This window comes from Montipora capricornis, chromosome 6, assembly GCF_036669925.1.
Source record: "Montipora capricornis isolate CH-2021 chromosome 6, ASM3666992v2, whole genome shotgun sequence".
NCBI classification, from domain to species: domain Eukaryota; kingdom Metazoa; phylum Cnidaria; class Anthozoa; order Scleractinia; family Acroporidae; genus Montipora; species Montipora capricornis.
The window spans coordinates 67,602,798-67,614,895 of NC_090888.1; the positions used below are offsets into that span (position 1 = coordinate 67,602,798).

Here is a 12,098-nt window from a genome sequence, read left to right on the forward strand (position 1 = left end):
CAAAAGATTGAGTTGACTTTGCCATTCATAAAGCAGAACGTAGCTAATACACGAAGATCCCTGTATTAATTATACCCTACTATTAATCCGCAGAGGAGAGTCTTTTACCGTGTAGCCGCATCCCCAAGGATAACATGAAACCTGAGCTGAACCAAACCCAAACCATTTACCCTTCGGAAGGCCCCAAACCCAAGCTGTGTATAACCACAACTAATGATAGTTATGAACTTTATTTAAGCGTCAAGTGTATTTAGCTCTGGGGGGCACTAATTGGGGTCCCTGAACAGAAATGAAATCAAATCAAATCAAATCAAATCAAATGGACCATATTCGTATTCTCAGTTTTGGACTGGAACTAGCTTGCAATGGAGGCTAACGCGGGGAAATGTATTAAAAAGTATTTGCATTTGAAAAGATTCTCTCGCATTAGCTTATTTGGCATGACATGCTTTGACATCATTTTTGGCAGATGGGAAGATACGTCAGCCCAAAATGAACAGTATTCGATTTTTTTTTTAATTTCTCAGAATAACTGCTTTCGTTTTCGGTTTTATACAATACTTCATTGAAATTAGTGTCATGCATAATCACTGTGAAACTCACAAGACCGTGAAGTCCAAAAATAACAATATTTCTGGAATGTTAATTTTATGTATTGCGATTAATCGAAGAAAAACCCTCAATAGGACAGCATAAATAATTATACCAGTGTTTACGGATCTCCCGAAATTCGTGTTTGTTGAAGATTTGTAATGTAATCTGTCTTCTTTTTGGCCTTTTATCCTATTTCATCTCATTTTCATCTCTTCCAGTTTCCGACTCTCTAATTATCTCAGTCGTTCGTTAGTTTGCAGTAAGAGTTTGACACCACTGTATTATCTTTCTTTGCCCTTTCTGTTACCGGAGTTCTTTTAAGGAACCTGTACCACTTTTTCGTGATCTGTCAAAATGCAGGAATATTGCACTCTTAATGCAATTAATTCAATGGGTGTCAGTAAAGAGGTGACTCGGATGTGTCAATAATTAATATTTACTTCGAATCAACAATTTGTTTGAAATGGATTTTACTAAAGAAGTTAACGTTAAAAAAACGACGTTTCAACCGTTCCAACGGTCATTTTCAAGTTGAAAGATAAAATTTAGCATGTGCTAATATAATAAATTGTAAAAATGCTAATGAGGTATTCACCAAAAACTCTAATATATTTACATGGAAAGAACACGATAAAAGAGCGAAAGAGACAATAAAAGTGAATAAATTAGGTTCAGTTTCACGGTTCGAGTTCACGAATAAAAAGCATTTCAAATATCAGACAGTCTAGTTTACTCTGACATTTCTTCAAACTCTTGAAACTTCTTTTGATGGTCTCCGGATCCTTGCTAGTCCTGCACACGATTGCGCCGATTGCTGATCGTTTATGCTCCTCCACACGTTGATGTAGGTGACGACTCGTGAAGCTGACATAGTCTGCATCACACAGACCACACTTGCAGTAATAAAGGGCGTTTTCTTGATTAACAATTGGAAGTTTGTAGATTGATACCGTTGTCCAGCCCGTTCAGTTACGCAAGTCGGAAGATCAAAGGACAATTCAAACCGAAAGAACACAAACTTCCAGTGGCTAATCAACAAAACGTTATTTATTTACTTTAAGTGTGGTGTATACCAGATATGTCAAAGTAGAAGAATGTTCCGCCCACATCATGATTTAAAGACTCTTGACACGAAGGCGACAAGTGCTATTATTACGTAGTTCATTTCGTTCAAAAACAAATCCCGAAGCAAAGGAGCAAAGGAGATAGGTAGGTTTTTAGCTTTTTATGTGTTTTGTAGCAAAGGTTAGTATTATGGTTTATCGTAGACTTTTTGTTTAGTGATCATGAAAAAAATTCCAACACACATCTCTTGGTCCAATTCTTGATCCAATCAAAGGAAGAGAAAGTGAATGAATCGCATCTCCTGGCTCCGCGCGCACTTGTAAAAGAACAGAAAAAACAAATTCAGTTTTCAGTAAAACATGACTCTATTTGATGAAAAACTTGGACCTTCGCATCGACTTCATTGCTATAAGCGACCTTCAGAACGAGTTAGAATACAACAGATGTTATTATTGTGCAAATAGTGGCGGGGTATTCAGCAGATAAGCCTTATTTATTTCTATTTTTTACTTCTCTGTCGGCACTTTTAGTGGAACAAATTTTATTCTCACTGATTTCAGTCTTTAAAAATCTATATTTGTGAAAGAGCAATCGTTGTGATATTGTAATAGGAAGACGTGGCCACTAACTGTGAAACCGCAGCTGACAACACAGTCACGCTCTTCAAGTACCTCGAAGCAGTGAGAAACTGCTCGCAGGCTAGTCTTCGTTGAATAAAAGTGCCAATCATCGTTCGACAATTGTTGCAAAAGAGGAAACGGGATTTGCTTTCCTTTCTTCCAACCGTTTTGTGTTGGACGTCGATATTGTGGACACACCTCTTCACTGACACTAATCTCGTACCCAGATTTCTTGTGGTGAGCGAAGGTGAGATCTGGTCAAATCCGATTTGCACACGTGATCGACTGTCAGGAATGTGACACTGAAGGGTGAGGCTTGTGATGTCATCTACAGGGACCCATTTGCTTTCCTTCTTTCCTGATAGCGGTGAAGTGTATGAAACCTTATAGGTATGCAACTTGTTGTTTCGTTTTTCTATACGAGCCTCTATGACATGCCGTTATTCCATGCTCTTCCTCTTAGGCGTAAACGTTTTCTCCAACGCTATAGACAGGGCGAATTTAAGCGACACTGTGTACGCCAGGCACGCTTGTCACATCAGTCGCCTTTGTGCTTCCTTTCTTACTTTAGAAGCATGTTGGGAAAGTCATTTCCAGTTGGGTGAATTCTCCCAGAGCTAGAAAGACATCATGTAATCCGTTTTCTCTGAAACTACTACATATTCGTGAAAAATATACTTCGAATGTTGTTTTGTAAGCAATTACTTCTTTGGGGTCGTTATCAAGAATATTTTGGTACAGAGGGAGCTGTCCTTGTCTCCCCGCCTTGGTCGCTTTGGATTACACGTGGTGCTCCCCTTCAGTTCCTTGGCAACGACCCTGCTAGATTTCCATTGCTTATGTTTTTTTAGCAAAAATGATCAACTGTATGCTTTTCAAGTACCAGCTAAATACACAGCGAAATTCAAAAATTGGATTCTAGATAATTTATCCTCGCCACCTGTCACAGAGCTCGACTGTGAAACAAAGCAGAAGACCTAATGGCCCATTGGTGACACTGCAGCTGAAATTTCACGTTGCAGCGTTTCTTGCTGTTGCTGTTGCACAAAAACGTGAGCCTTATGACTTCTATGTAACTGAAGTTTAAATACCGTGCCAAATGAATGTCCTTGTTGGCGGCATTGTGACTGCATCTTTGCTGGCGCTTATTCAATTTTTTACCTTTGATGAAAAATTCGGGTTGTCACCGTTGATATTGTCGAAAATGTTCGTCATCACAGGGCCACAAGCCCCCCGGGAGGAAGGGGGCTACTGCAATATATGAGCTATGTAGGTATGTGCCGCTGTGAAGGGCATGGTTTTCAAGCAGTTTACTCTAGGATAGGGTACATAAATCAGAGCGTTTGTGTCCAGAATAGCGTATAATTTTTCACCGAACTGACCAGTTGGTTGAGGATTTTTTCTGGACTAAGGAAACCAGAAAAAGACTGAACGAACTGAACAAGTATAAATAAATCCTTTTTTGAGAGAGAACCGATTGTGGTATAGGTTTTGTTTCGGCTAGACTGTGCTAGTGACCTCAGTAGTTTCTGATAAAAAGCTTCTCTATGATAGGGAGGATTTGGGGAGTTTACTCTGGTACAGGGTAGCAAAATTCAGCTGAACCAGCTCTGGTATAGGCTAAGGGTTCCAGGGTCCTAGCGGCACAGCCCCCATCCAGAAATTTCTTAAGTACCGACCCCAGGCCAGAAGCTAAGTAACTCTTGACTCAAGTGTGTTAAGGCTTGACCATGTCCATAAATTGTCACATATTATTAAAAATAATGCAGAAAGTGGACGTGCTGTTAAATATTCAAACTTCGATATACTTGGGGAATTGTAAAATGATCTGAGAAATGGTCATACCAACTTTTCGTTCATGTTGCCTATGTCAAATGAGGACTTTATGCAAAAAAAAATGTGTCCCTCCGTTTTACCTAAATTACTCTACTATGTAACTTGATAGTAGTATAATGAAATTCACCCTTTTATGAAGACGAGTAATAAACTATCCTATACATATTTACTACACCTCTGTTTCACATTGTACAAATGAGGAACTTTAAACCGGGTACAACGCAGTTACGATCAACAGAGTGGGATTTTGTGAAATATGATGAAAAGTTAAACAAGTGGTAAAAATGCGTCGCTACTTCCCCGAGTCCCCACATCCCACGTCCCCACGTCCCTTCATCCCCAAGTCCCCGAGTCCTTGAGTCCCCACGTGTCCGAGTCCCCGAGTCCCCGAGTCCCCACGTCCCCTCGTCCTCGAGTCTCCAAGTCCCCACGTCCCCTGTCCCCGCGTCCCCGTCCCACTTTTCGACACAGCCGCGCCAGATCCTTTGGTTCGGTCCAATTCCACTGCGACTATTTTGTTTATCTCTGAAGATCTTAACATTCGCCGTCCCTCAAAATAAAGAACCTTTCCCCCGTTGTCTTCTTTGACTGATAACCTACCCTTGGTTCTCCAGAATCGTACAGTAGCTGTGCGAATTGCCTTTGTCCGTTCTTTTACTGGTGCTTGGGTCTTTCCTTCTGCAAGGTTGACCAGGGCTTCATAGACATCGTCTGCTAATCCAAAAGGCTTTTTGTTACCTTGCGAGTTCACATGATCATAGATGGTCAGAGAACTATGCCACAACTGAACGCTAACGTAACTACCACAGCAAAAAAAGTACAACTCATGTATTTTCTCAAATAAGAAAAATAAGCGCTTTTAAGCGTTAATGCAACTTCATCGTACCTAGCTTTGAGGCAAATTGCCGGCGTTCAACAACAGGTGAGATTTTACAGCGTGCATTCCATCGTGCAGAATAGCATCGTGCAAGCAATACGTTTTACAAATTTTTGTGGAAACGAGACCAATGTCCTCTTCTACTACATTTTTGTGTTTCCATAATTCGGAATGGCTTCGACAAGACCTTCTTCCACGCATTTCTCCCCAAAGAGACGAATGTAATGTTTTCCCCCGGTACTTTTGCAAGTAGTTACTAAAACAAGGAATGACCTACAATGACCAGTTACAATGATCTACAATGATCTACAATGAGGTACAGTGACCTACAGTGATCTACAATGACCTAAAATGAGGTACATTAAAATTAGCTAATGACCTGTAATGAGCTAAAGTAAAAGATAATTTGCAGCTCCGAGCATGTTTGCAGTACAAAGGTTAAAAACATTCCACTCTGCACTTTGAACCTGTAATGATTGGATGGGGGAGAAAATCAGCAACAAAGACTCCCTACAAAAAGCTACTACCAGTCCCCGCTCACGTGGTATAAACGCAATTTCCGCTGTACATCACTTCCGCTACACTACACTCCCCCACCACTTAATACAATACTTGTTAAATTCAACACTTACTGTCCGGAAAGAAAACGTTCCGTGTAAATGAAATCGTAACTAAATCTCAAATACGGTTAGGGATAATATATCAGCAGAATATCTTCAGGAGCATGTATAGGAACACACATAGTCCTTCGTCCAGGTTGGTGGACTCCGCCGCAAGGAGTAAGGGATGCCCGAGCTTTCTTCAGAAGGTTGGGCAGAACCTTGGCCTAGGATCGTTTTAGTACTTTCTTTAGCATCCTCAGATTTCGCCATGGTTTGGGGCTTTATCTCTCCATCTTTTGCGGGGGCTTCAAGACAGGGCTCCGGCTGAATAAACTTTTTCATGTGGCTAGCGTTTCTCATTTTGGTGGTTCCTTCCTGATCCTCTATGAGGGCAGCATTTCCTTTTTTTCGATCACTTTGTATCGTGCTGGCTCGATGTTTGGGGATAACTTATTGTCAAAGCTCTTGTTAAGCCGGATACAATCCCCATATACAATATCACTGTATCCTGCTGGTCGCTTGGTATCTGCATACTCCTTTTGCTTAAGCTTGACTCGTGCTCTCTCTCACGAAGAAGCTGCTGCCAGTGGGCTTCGGTGAGTCTCTCACTAGGAATGGTGATTGTTGGAAGCTTGTCATTAAGTCGGCTACCCATTAAGAATTCAGCAGGAGAGAGTCCTGTTGAAGTGTGGGGTGTAGTTCGGTAGTGAAAAAGGAAATCATGTACCGCTTTCTTCCAACCTGTGTTATGTAAGTTTGCAATTCGTATGATCTTGAGTAGAGTCTCGTTAGCGCGTTCAACCTCACCATTGCTTTGGGGCCAGTATGGAATCCCCTTTCTCTGAGTTATTCCCAGATATTCGAGAAAGCCCCCGAATTGAGCAGAGGAAAATGGTGGTCCTTTGTCTGTTCGGATAGTGACAGGTAGACCATGCGTTTGGAGCATACCCTCCATGGCTCTTCTAACATGTGCTGCATCTGTTTTCTTTAGAGAATAACTTCAGGCCAGCGTGAGTAGTTGTCCATTGCCACAAGGAGATGATACCCTACGGGGATCTCCAGGAGGTGAAGAGCGATGTCGGTCCAAGGACCCTCGGAGATGGTGGTTGATCGAATGGGTTCTGGTTTACTCCTTGGACCAACCAGCTGGCAGGGGTGGCATGCTCTTATGAATTCATCAACCTGCTTGTCCATGTGAGGCCACCATACCTTCTGTCTAAGCCGTGCCTTTGTGCGTACCATCCCTTGATGGCCCTCATGTGCAAGCTTGATAGTACGCTTCCAGAGAGACTGTGGCAAGATGATGCGGTTTCCTCGGAGAACAAGCTGTCCCAGGACCCAGATTTCCTCATCTAAGGCTTTGTACATAGTACCTGACAGACGCCCCCAATCCCCTGAAGCCACAACTTCGCGTACTGCAACGTGGGATCGTGTGCTGATGCTCGTTCAACTTCCAGAGCTATAACTGCCACTGGTATGGCTTCAATGGCAACGTTGTAGGCATATTCTGCAGTTTCTGTAGCGTCTTCGCTCTGGGGTGGGTCTAGTGGGAGCCGGCTCAAGACACCTGCATGGTTGTCTACATCAGCTATGTGCTTGACCACATAACGGAACTGCTAAAGATATAGTAACCATCTTTCAATTCGCGATGAGGAAGGCGTGCTCTTTGCGCTCAGGACTGTGATCAGAGGCTTATGATCTGTACATACCTCGTAGGCAACTCCGTTCACGAAGAGGCAAAACTTCTGACAGGCCCATCGCACTCCTTTTCAAATTGGCAGTATCTTGTCTCCGCATTACTAAGCCTACGGCTGGCATAGTAGACTGACCTGTACAAGCCGTCTGGTTGTTGTTGTTCTAGAATCGCACCAAGTCCAACGGGTGATGTATCTGTGAAATAGGCCACAAATGGGGCACTGGGGCTTTTTAGTAATCTCTTGAATTGCTCAAAGGCTTCCTCCTCTTTGGTACCCCATTTCCACGGCCTTCCCGACCTTGTAAGATCCCTAATGGGCTTGATATGGTTGAAAACCCTGACATAAACTTGGCGAAAAATTGAGCAGAGCCCAGACATTTTCTTACTTCAGATTGGTTCTGTGGTCTTGGGGCGTGAACAATGGCTTCCATCCTCTTATCGAACACCTGCAACCCCTCCCTCGTGAGAACTTCACCCATGTAAGTCATGCTGGTGGCACTAATGACACATTTGTCATAGTTCAGGGTTAAGCCATTTTCTTCAAATTTGCGCATTACGCGTTCAAGATTTTCGTCGTGCTCTTCCTGGTTACTCCCAACAACTCTGACATCATCATGCAAGTTGTGAGCCCCAGGACAGTCCTTTAGGATTTGCCATATCAGCTGTTGAGACTTCTCAGTTGCCATGTTGGACTCCGAAACGCAAACGCTTGTACCGGTATAGGCCGTCTGAGGCTGCGAAGGTTGTTATGTCTCTTGAATCAGGGTGGAGCTATATTTGGTAATGCCATGTTTAGGTCAAGTTTACTGAATACTTGGCCTCGAATATCCCTTGCAGGGTTTGGCCCGCCTCATATCCAAACAAATTCTGATATCACCATTGCGCTTTTCCACAACCACAGGAGGATTGACCCAACTGGTAGGGCCATTGACTTTCTCAATGACATCCAGTTGTTCCAACTGCTTCAACTTTTCCGTTACTGTTTCACGCCTGCTGAATGGAATGCGGCGCAAGGGTTGTGCCACAGGTGCAACCCCATCATTCTGGTGCACTTTTGGCTGGTAACCTCTTAGTTTCCCCAGACCCTCAAAAATTTGGCCTTAAGGGCAGTTCTCCTGTCCAAGGGGCTGGCAGTCTCATGGATCACATCACAGCTGTTTACAGAAACCCCACCCTTAAGCACCTGAAGCATTTCAGACGTTTTACAGCCCAGCAAAGTTACAACGTCACCAGGCACTATGTAGAATTCTGCAATGGTTGACAAATTAGATTGTGGGACAGTGACTCTTAACTCCCTGAAGCTGTAGTTGTTAGTGAGTTGCATACGCGTACACATTCCTGTCACATTTACTTAAGGCAACTGCACCCCCGGTAAGGGATAGAAAGACATGCTCTCAAATGAGGTTACAGCTAGCTTCTGAATCAATAATGACATCAGTTGATTTATCGTTTATATACAGTTCAATTGTCTCAAGTCCCTCACCAACAGAGGTTTCAAAAACATAGAAGGAATCATCCTGTCGTTCATCAGAAGGTATTGCCAGGCAATATCATGGACTTTATCCCGCTGCCCCCTTTTGGGATGTTGTGTTTGAAGTGTGCGGCGCGGGGTGATGGCTTGGTCTTGGAAATACCAACAACAAACAGCGAAATGGCCGACTTTGCCACAGGTTTCACAGACATGATTACGGGAGCAGCGACAGTCCCTTGCCATGTGGCCGGTTTTGTCACACTTATAGCATTTTCCGTTGAATTCTGGTGGTGGGTTGACTTGCTTTTCATCCGCATGTACCATGCTTATTTGCAACTCAGGCCTCTTTATCGTGATACTGGCTTACTACATCTAAAAGCTTGGCTAACGTTAAGTTGTCAGTGCGAAACAACTACGCTTTCAGATTTTTGTTCTTGATATACATGAGCACCTGGTCTCTAGTCATGTTGTCTTTCTCTTCTCTATACTCACAATGCTCAGCCAAGGTACTGAGTCTAGTCACAAAGTTATATATTCTCTCACCTGGTGTTGGTTTCGCTGCAGCTAGGAAGTTTTGCCTGGCCATAGGGATCTTTTTGAGTTAAAAATGTGCAGTAAGCGATCCCATGGCTTTCGTGTAATCTTTGGCGTCACCTTTCGTTTCAACTGGAATAGTTCTGAAGATTTCTCTTACACCGGGCCCAGCCAGCAAAACTAGCACTTCACATTACACTCTAATACGTCTGTTGAAATATAAGTGCTACAAGGGCAACGTTTGCAAAAACGTAACCCTTCCTTGTATGTCATTGTAGATTATTGTAGAGCTCTCATTGTAGCTCATTGCAGCTCACTGTAGGTCATTGTAGATCATTTTAGGTCATTATGCATCGTTGTAGGTCATTGTAGGTCATGCCTTGTTTTAGCAACTACGTACTTTTGCAACAGCAACAGTAATCAGTTTTAGCAGCGTGGGAAAATTCCCTTCCTAAAACAGCTGCAATTTATTAGTCGAAACTGTTAGATATCATTCAGACCACTTCGTTTTTCGTTCTTTTGTGATTTACATATTTCTGAGGTGCTTTAAGGAAGGGAAAACAGCAACGATAGAAAAAAACAAACTGCACTGAAACCAGTTCGAGTTCGAATCTCCCTCCAAATTATGGGGTCTCTTGTGTGGTACTACTTCATGTTACTTAAGGATTTCCTGTAGGACTGCCATTGTTATGCAAGTGACGGATCAAAAAAAAATTGTCTAAGTCCGTTATCCCGGGGTCTCTCCGGGCGCTCACCGCTGACCAAAAAGCCCGAGGGCTCTGGGTACGAGATTGCAGCTGACCTCGATGAGCTCTAAACTTGAGCCCGCGATATGGCTACGTGATACTGGTCACATTGGCATACGTGGACGGGTAGACGTACTTACGGATGTATAGTCGTACAGTCGTACGGTCGTACGGTCACCAAAACCAAATTTTCTCGCACAGATGGGTTACCATATTTTCTTACCCATGGTGCTCCGCGCTTACACCTTCGGCGCGCGAAGCTCCGCCACCAATGCAAAGAAGCCACGTGAATGATTTTTTATTAGTCACGTGGATGTTATAATCAGTTGGTCAGGTGGTTGCCCTTTATTATGACCGTTGTTCGTGACGGATAGCGTGACCGATCACGTGTCCAGTCATAGCCAGTTAGCTGGTGGAAGACGTGTTATACTTACTTCATTGATGAAGTTAGCATGACGTCAATACATTTAAGGCCAAATGTCATTCTAAAGAGTTTATTACATTTAAGGCAAAATGTTATTACATTTAATGCAAAATGTTATTTCATGTAGGACTCTTATTACATTTAGGGCCGTTTATTGCATTCAGGCCTTCAACAGGGAGCTCGTAGTGAATCCAACAGCGATTTTCAGTTTTCGCCTCAAGACAGTGATAAAATCTTCCTGTTATCAGATTCAATTGCTAATGCCTTCATCCTTCCATTTTAAAATTTATATTAGGCTAAAAGCGAGTCGCAAATGTATTTATAATTAGCCTTAGGACTTCCACAGAAAGGTTTTTTGTCTACCAGGTCCAAATATAATTAAAATGTGGAAGAAGAACGGATTAAAAAAAAAAAGTTTCTTTTCCGGAATGGTAAAGAGAAGAGAAGAGATCAAATACTGTAGCGGTAGGTCACTCGGTCTGTCATAAATATTTCGCGTCGTCTATTGAAACTCTAGAGAAATAAAGACAGAAATGTGAACGCAAACTCTCTGAACGGGGAGAAGCCTGTCAAGGGATATTAACCATTAAAGAGAAGAACAGATACTTGTTTATGCGCATTTATAGTCTACAAATAGCTATTTTACCTTCAAATGCCTATGCATAACATTTCAAATTCCGTTTTCCGTCAACCTTCCATTACTTGTGTTACATGTGAACCTAGGCAGTTACCAGTATTAGCTTTAAAATAACTGGTTCCTGGTTAATCCAATTTATCACTACGACTTACCAGCGCGAACATTGTTTAAAGTAACATTACTCATTAACACGAAAAGAGATAACTTTGGATTTTCCAACAATATGTCGCTTTATTCTAACATAAAATTATTCAGATAGTCAAAATTTAATATTTCCTTCGCTTTTTGTTTGTCAGCATTATGACTTGCGATACGTCAGGTTCACATGTTCACAAGTTTTTTTCCACATTTCATAGATGTTTAGATTTTAAATTACAAACTCTGTTTTGATTGGCCACTCTACCTCAATGAGTAAACAGTTCACCATGAAGTCAAAGTAGATACGTTTCGTTTCTGAGAAACGATTGAAACAAAAGATGGGTCTTAACTTTTTAATGTCTTTAATGAGAAAAGTTATGCCGAGTTGGGCTTTTTTTACCAAAAAGAAGGATCTGTATTATCTGTTTTTGCGGCTGTTTGATAAGAATAAAACCGATATTGGAACAATCATTATGAAATAATCAGATTTCAACTTTAACGAAGGTTCTAGAAATTCAGTTGGAATCTGCTCATCTGCTCTCTTCTTGGGCCTACCAAGGTATGTCCAGTTCTGTCTTGTCAATTTTTTCCTATCTTATTTCCTTTTCCAACATAACTTCTAAAAACTGATAAGTATTTCGTGATAGGCTTCCTGACCGGTTTGCATCAGCTGTGCTAGCTCTTAATCTAAATTTGATCCATATCATTTTGCAGTTTAAAAACATATATTTTTTCAAGCAGAAAGTCTCCATCTTATTAGTTAGGGAAATTGCTCTTAATGCGGACGTCTGTTGGTATATCCTTCAGGTGAGGCAAACAATAACTAGGGGCTTCTTTGCGATTCGTTTATATCACTGG

The 12,098-nt window shown here is 42.0% G+C and overlaps 1 protein-coding gene across 3 annotated transcripts in view; it reads left to right on the forward strand.

Moving 5' to 3' along the window:
* Positions 1-1,303: 1,303 nt before the first annotated feature.
* Positions 1,304-12,098, forward strand: part of LOC138052988 (uncharacterized) — a 23,407-nt gene continuing 12,612 nt past the window's right edge. The window contains exon 1 of one of the 3 annotated variants that reach the window (XM_068899633.1): positions 1,304-1,438. The gene's annotated coding sequence lies outside the window, so the exon portion shown is untranslated. Of the gene's footprint in view, positions 1,439-1,525; positions 1,804-2,543; positions 2,670-12,098 lie in introns of those variants that run through there. The other 2 variants (XM_068899634.1, XM_068899632.1) reach the window with 2 other exon arrangements.